Genomic DNA, 6,199 nt, shown 5'->3' on the forward strand with positions numbered 1-6,199 from the left:
AAGCGGGTGGCCCCACCCTGGGAGTCCCCGCAGAGATAACCACGGAACCCCTCTTCTAACCCTGTGCTTCCCGCACCACAGCCCGGTGCCCAGGCTGACACAAAGGACAGGCAAGGCGGCGGGCCCCAGGCCAGTGTCAGGGAGCTGGGAGGTGGGAGCTGGCCTCTGGCACTGCTGGGGAGGCAGGCTTTGTGCCCTTCGGACGGCCACCCAGGACCATGACAAGCCAGCGCAGTGCTGTGAGGGCCGGGTGCTCTCTCCTGGCCCCGCTGGGTGTCAGAACCTCAACCAGGTCCCCAGCACATGGTCAGAGCCTGGACATGCACAGAGCCAGGGCCACCCACACTCAGACACACTGCGCAGCACGTACGGGGAAGGGGCACTGACAGCCGCCACCCACAAACGTCAGCACAGGGGAGTCTCTAAGGCAGGGTCACGGCTCGTGCAGAAAACACCATCATTGTTGTAGCAGCTGATTAAAACCCCAGTTTGATCACGCTGCTTGTTTGAAAAGACATACGAACATAAAGGGTAACCCACAAACAGGGAAAAGCAGGTTTACAGCTGTTTGTATGGAAAATAACACAAGAATTAGTAAACAATGACACAAGGAAAAACCTGTATGTACTCACAACTGTAACCCTACTTCTGCCCACCCCATACAAATGGACCCACATACGTTACACAGGAAACATACACCATACAATATATAAAAGTTAAAATATGCCTGACCTGTGGTGGCGCAGTGGAAAAACCGTCGACTTAGAATGCTGAGGTTGTCGGTTCAAAACCCTGGGCTTGCCTGGTCAAGGCACATATAGGAGTTGATGCTTGCTGCTCCTCCCCCCTTCTCTCTCTCTCCTCTCTTAAATAAAAATAAATAAAATGAAAAAAAAAGTTAAAATAGAGAATTTTGATTGTTTTACTTACCCAGATGTCTTCACTTGTCTGCAACTAAGATGCTTAATTCCATGAATTTCCTGTCACCCCTACGACAAATATCACAGATCTGATTTCTTAGAAATAAATCCCCCTCCACACCCCTGGAGAGCAGATGTCTGAGACCCCGGGGGTCCCAGGGCCGCACTCCGTCCGAGTCCGAGGGCTTCAGGGAAGGTCCTTCCAGCCTCTCCCAGCTCCTGGGGTTCCAGGCATCTCTGGGCTGGTGGCTGCCTCCCTCCTGTCTCTGCCACCAACCCTATGTGGCTTCTCCTCTGTGTCGGTGTCTCCTCCGCTGTCTCTTCTAAGGTGCTGCAGCATGGGGGGAGGGGCCCTTCCAGAGGCTCAGAGGATGCCTGGGGGGAGTGTTGGGGGGACCCTGAATGGATGGCTCACCTGGGGTCAGAGCTGGGGGAGCGCTGACGGCAGGGGCCAGCCCTGCACTTCCCAGGACAGGCCCTCCCCAGGTACAACCTGTGGCCCCAGCAGCGACTGTCCCCTGCACAGTGGGTCCTGAATGCGCAGTCTGAGCCCTGGTGGCCACAAACTGCTAGGGAGTGACATGGGCTGGCACAGCCACACCGGGCATGAGCTGGTGGGAACTGCCTGCCGTCCAGGCAGAGGTGACCCACCTTCGTCAGCAGGTGCTGGACATCACAGAGCAGCTGGACGCCGGGGTGTGGTACCTGAACCTGAGGATCACACACGTGCTGGAGGCGCCGAGGAGAACCTGCACTTTGTGCACATGACGCACACGGCCGGCTGGTCGAGGTACATGGGGGGTGGAGAATGAGGCCTCGTACAGCGATGGACACCACGGTCCTTCCGCACGGACACAGCCAACCGCTAAGGGTGTGCACACACAGTCTTTTGGGATAGGATGTGGCTGACGTCCAGTGATCGACCACTGGGAATTGCTGGCCCTCCTGAGTTTCTGAGCCCACCTCCCCGAGCCAGCACAACCCTGGCTCCTCCAGGCTGCCCGAGGTTTTGCAAAACTGCATCCCTCATTGTCGTCCTGCCTCCAGTTTAGATATTTTCTTTTCTTTTGTGAAAAAAAAAAAACTTTTATCAAGACAGAGAAAGAGAGACAGAAACATCAATCTGCTTTTGTATGTACCCTGACTGGACATTGTACCAGTAAACTCTGTGCTTCAGGATGATACTCGAACCAACCAAGCTATCCAGCCAGGGCTAGTTTAGATATTTCCGGTCCCTTTTCCTCTCGGCTTCTAGACCAGTGTTTCTAAAGTCAGACTGTGATGGTCCCCATCTGCATCACAGGTGCCCTGAGACCTCAGGGTCTGGGGGGCCATCTGCAGGAGCTCACTCCATGGGCCATGCTCCCTGAACTTAACATTTGCTTATGCAGTGTCCTCTGGAGGGCAGGCACACAGTGCACACAAGCATACACACACATGTACACTCACACAGATGCACACGCATGTGCACACTTCCACTCATAGCAGTGGCCCGGCCGTCACTGGGCAGCTGGGCTCCGTGGGCGCAGCGGGTGTTATGTATTTAATAGATCAGAATTGACCTGAGCCATCTGGCAAGTGAGCTTTGTAGGGAGCCCCTTCAATGGGCCATGACACCCTGTGCACTCCTGTCCACTGCCAGGACATGCTCACGGAGATCTCGGAGTGGCTGGAGAACCAACCCTGGGAGGTTGTCAACTTGGCCTACAGCAACTTCGAGGGCATGACAGGCGACCTGCATGAGTACCTGGTCATCTGCATCAAGAACATCTTTGGGGACATGCTGTGTCCCCAAGGGGTGAGAGGGGCATGCGGTGTCCTTGAGGGGTGAGAAGGGTGTGCGGTGTCCCCAATGGGTGAGGCGAGCATGACCTCCCCATACAGGTCATGGAAGGGGGCGAGGCTTCCCTGTACCTGATGCTGAGGTAATCCTGGTGCCCGTGAAGCTGCTGACATGGCCTTCTGGAAACTTCTCTGGTGTCGGGAGCCGATCCACAACTGCTGGCTGACAAGGTCACAGCAGAAGAAGACCAAAAACTGCTGATTGACAAAGTCACAGCAGAGAAGACCAATGGCTGCGGGATGACAAAGTCACTGCAGTGAAGACCAATGGCTGCGGGGTGACAAAGTCACCACAAAGGATAGGCACAACGATACTCCCCCCTTTGACTTTTTAAATTAATCTGGCCTTATATCCCCCCTTTTCTGGGTGTGTGCTATTATTTGTGGCACAGGGATAATAGTACCATGCTTTCCCTGTAGATTCGTAGTGATTTCTTTGGAAATGAGACAGAGGGTGTGAGTTCCACAGAAAAGCCTGTAAGCCCCTTGAACTGGGCTCATAGACATAAGAGGCTGGCTATGATATCCCTCGTAAAGGGTTAAAGTTTGTAGGAGAATTCCTTCTTAATCATGTTAAAAAGAATAGATTGTGACTTGTGAATGGGTAGGAAGCAGTGGCTGTGCACAGAGCACCCTTAGGCCTTCACTTAACATTTTTCTTCCCTAGCCTTTTCATGTGATAAGTAGAGAAACATTCCTTTCTTCTTTGATCTGCAAATAGTGGTATATTCTGAGAAGAATAGAGTCAAAACTTAACTAGTGTTTAAATATAATAAATAAGTAATATTTGATTAGACAATAGTATCTTAGGTAAGGTATAGTAGGATGGCCCATTGTGTGGCTTAGGATGAGAGTGTAGTCAGCAAGAAAAGAATGTTTTACTAAGAGAATTGTCTTTTGACTAAAGGCAATTGCTAGGCTTTCTCAATGAGATGTTCTCATGAGATTTAAAAATATAGGGAAATCCATGGAATGTCTTGTGTTGATGCTGGGCTATCTTGCAAGTGCACTCTGCATGTCTTTGGATGAAAGCTATTCTTGATGTTATGTTAATTTCTATAGAGGCAAGCCTTTTAGAACTAATACTCTAAAAGCTTTTACTGATGTTATCGCTATTCAAGTTATTTTGTATTTTGATTGATTTGCTACCTGATTGTGACTCATAGATGTAAATTAACTGTTATCCGGAAACATGAAAACATAGTGAAACAAAAGTAATAATTAACACCATGTGATTGTAACTCGGTGTGTGTGTATAAAAAGGGAGCTATACTAGCATTTGGTAGAGATGCCTGGCAGTAAATGCTAACCAGAGAATAAAGAGAAAGAAAAGAATTCGGCTCTCTCACTCCATTTTCGCCGACGCCCGTCTCCTCCTGTGGGACCCCTGGATCCCCCCCGGGGCTGGACCCAGGCACTCTGGAGACTGGGTCAAACTTAGCACCTGTTAGAAGTTGCCACAGTTTATGTTCCCCTTGAGCAAGGTGACTATCTCTGTGTCTCAGGCTGTCCCAACAGGGTGCACAGCCTGGGAGCACCAGCCCCACAGGGCTTCTTCTCACCCTGTCCTAGGGACTAGAGTCTCAGACCCAGATGTGGGCGGGGCTAGTTCCTCCTGAGGCCTCTCTTCTGAGCGTGCAGACGGTCGTCTCCTCCCTGTGTCCTGACATGGCTGTCCCTCTGTGTCTGTGCCCTCACCTTCTCTTCTTATAAGGACCCCAGTCCTGTCTGATCAGGTCCCTTCCTCATGACCTCATTGTGCCTAAATCTCCTCTGCTCATGTGCAGCCTGACTCTCAGTGCGCCTCCTGTCCTGGTCACTCACGGAGGGGCATCAGGCTCTGTTCCAGGAAAACAAGTGTCTGTGTCCTTGTGACAACCCAGATGCCACAACACTGACACAGATGCCCCATCACCCTACTGTCCTCGCACAGACCCGACATCCCCTCCCGACCCTGACACGTCACCCCCACCACAGGAGGTTCCGACACTGCGGCAGCTCTGGGCACGGGGCCTGCAGGTCCTCCTGTCCTACGATGATGAGGGCACGTGTGCCAGCACGGGGAGCTGTGGCCGGCCATCCCCTACTGGTGGGGCAACCAGGTGAAGCCCGAGAAGCTGACTCGCTACCTGGAGCACATGAAGAGCTGTGGCCGCCCAGGTGGGTGCACGTCCTATAGGGGTACACTCACACACGTGTACACACAACACACATCCATCATGGGTGTGTATGTGTGCACACATGCATGCGTGGTTTTAGGGCTCAGCTGCATGAGGACTGGGTGCTGCCATGGCAGCCGCCAGCTCTGAGCAAGATCATGCAGTTCTGGGGTTTTCTGTCCCTTCTGACGTCACACAGCATCCCACATGTTTCTTGCCCGGGCCTCCTCAACTAGTGCCCATGACTCTCTGCAAGGACACAGGCACTTTTGAGTACACGAGCTACACACAACCGCAGCTGATTCGGAGGTGGGGCTGCTTTGCACTGTTGTGTCTGTGCTTTGAAGGAGATTTTCTTGCAAAAGGAATTTGTGGTTTCAACTGTTCCATATCCGTGGTCAGGTGGCTGTGTCTGTGTCCACTTTGGGGCTCCAGGGTCCCACTCCCTGTCACAATCAGCACTGTGAGAGGGCAGCTGTGTGTTACGCTTGGTGTGCTACCTGGGATTCACACGGCTATTAATCTGTGTACCACACGGGGTCAGGACGTGGACATGTCAGGTAACTTTTAGACCAGAGCCCTCTGTAGCAGGAGCATGGTGATCTGACAGCACCATGGGGCCCACGCTGTCTGCACTGGTGTGAGGGGCTGGAACCATTGGGGTGACCGCGAGGGCAGGGACAGTGGTAGCTGATGGGCCAGGTGGGCTGCAGGTGGGAACCAGGTGGGGCGCAGGTGGACAGCAGAGCCTCCCCCCTTGCAGGTGGGCTTTTCATAGCTGGCATCAACCTGGTGGAGAACCTGCAGTAAGTACATCCTGGCGCATCGTCCGAGTCCCTGCAGAGGCTGATGCTGCCCAGCCTGCCACAGGTAGGGGCCTGGGTGCAGGACCAACGCCCGGCCTGGGTGCATGTTGCACCAACATCATCGCAGGTGACTTCATTGGCGCCAACACCTTCGTCAGCAATGTCATCAATCTCAACGAGAGGCTGCTCGATCTCAGTGAGAGGCTGCTCGTGTGCTGACCGTGTGCCCTCTGTCCTCCGACAGCCTCTCCCGTCTCGCGCATGCATCCAGCCAGCAGGGCGAGAATGGTGGCCAGAGCTCCTTCTGCCTCCTTGGTGCCCTCAGCTGCAGCAGCTGGCATTGCAGCCCCCAGACTGCGGTGAGTCTTGGGACTGTGCAGATGATCCCAGATGGACACAGGCGCCTCTGCCAGGACAGTTACCTAGAACCGCAGGATCCGTCCGGCCGCTGGTTTCGGTGTCTCAGCATAAA

At 53.4% G+C, this 6,199-nt stretch overlaps 1 pseudogene; it reads left to right on the forward strand.

Moving 5' to 3' along the window:
* Positions 1 to 1,526: 1,526 nt before the first annotated feature.
* LOC136391613 (PI-PLC X domain-containing protein 1-like) lies at positions 1,527 to 5,946 on the forward strand (annotated as a pseudogene).
* The last annotated feature ends 253 nt before the right edge of the window (positions 5,947 to 6,199 follow it).

The sequence above is a fragment of the Saccopteryx leptura genome, chromosome 2 (genome assembly GCF_036850995.1).
Source record: "Saccopteryx leptura isolate mSacLep1 chromosome 2, mSacLep1_pri_phased_curated, whole genome shotgun sequence".
Lineage (NCBI taxonomy): Eukaryota > Metazoa > Chordata > Mammalia > Chiroptera > Emballonuridae > Saccopteryx > Saccopteryx leptura.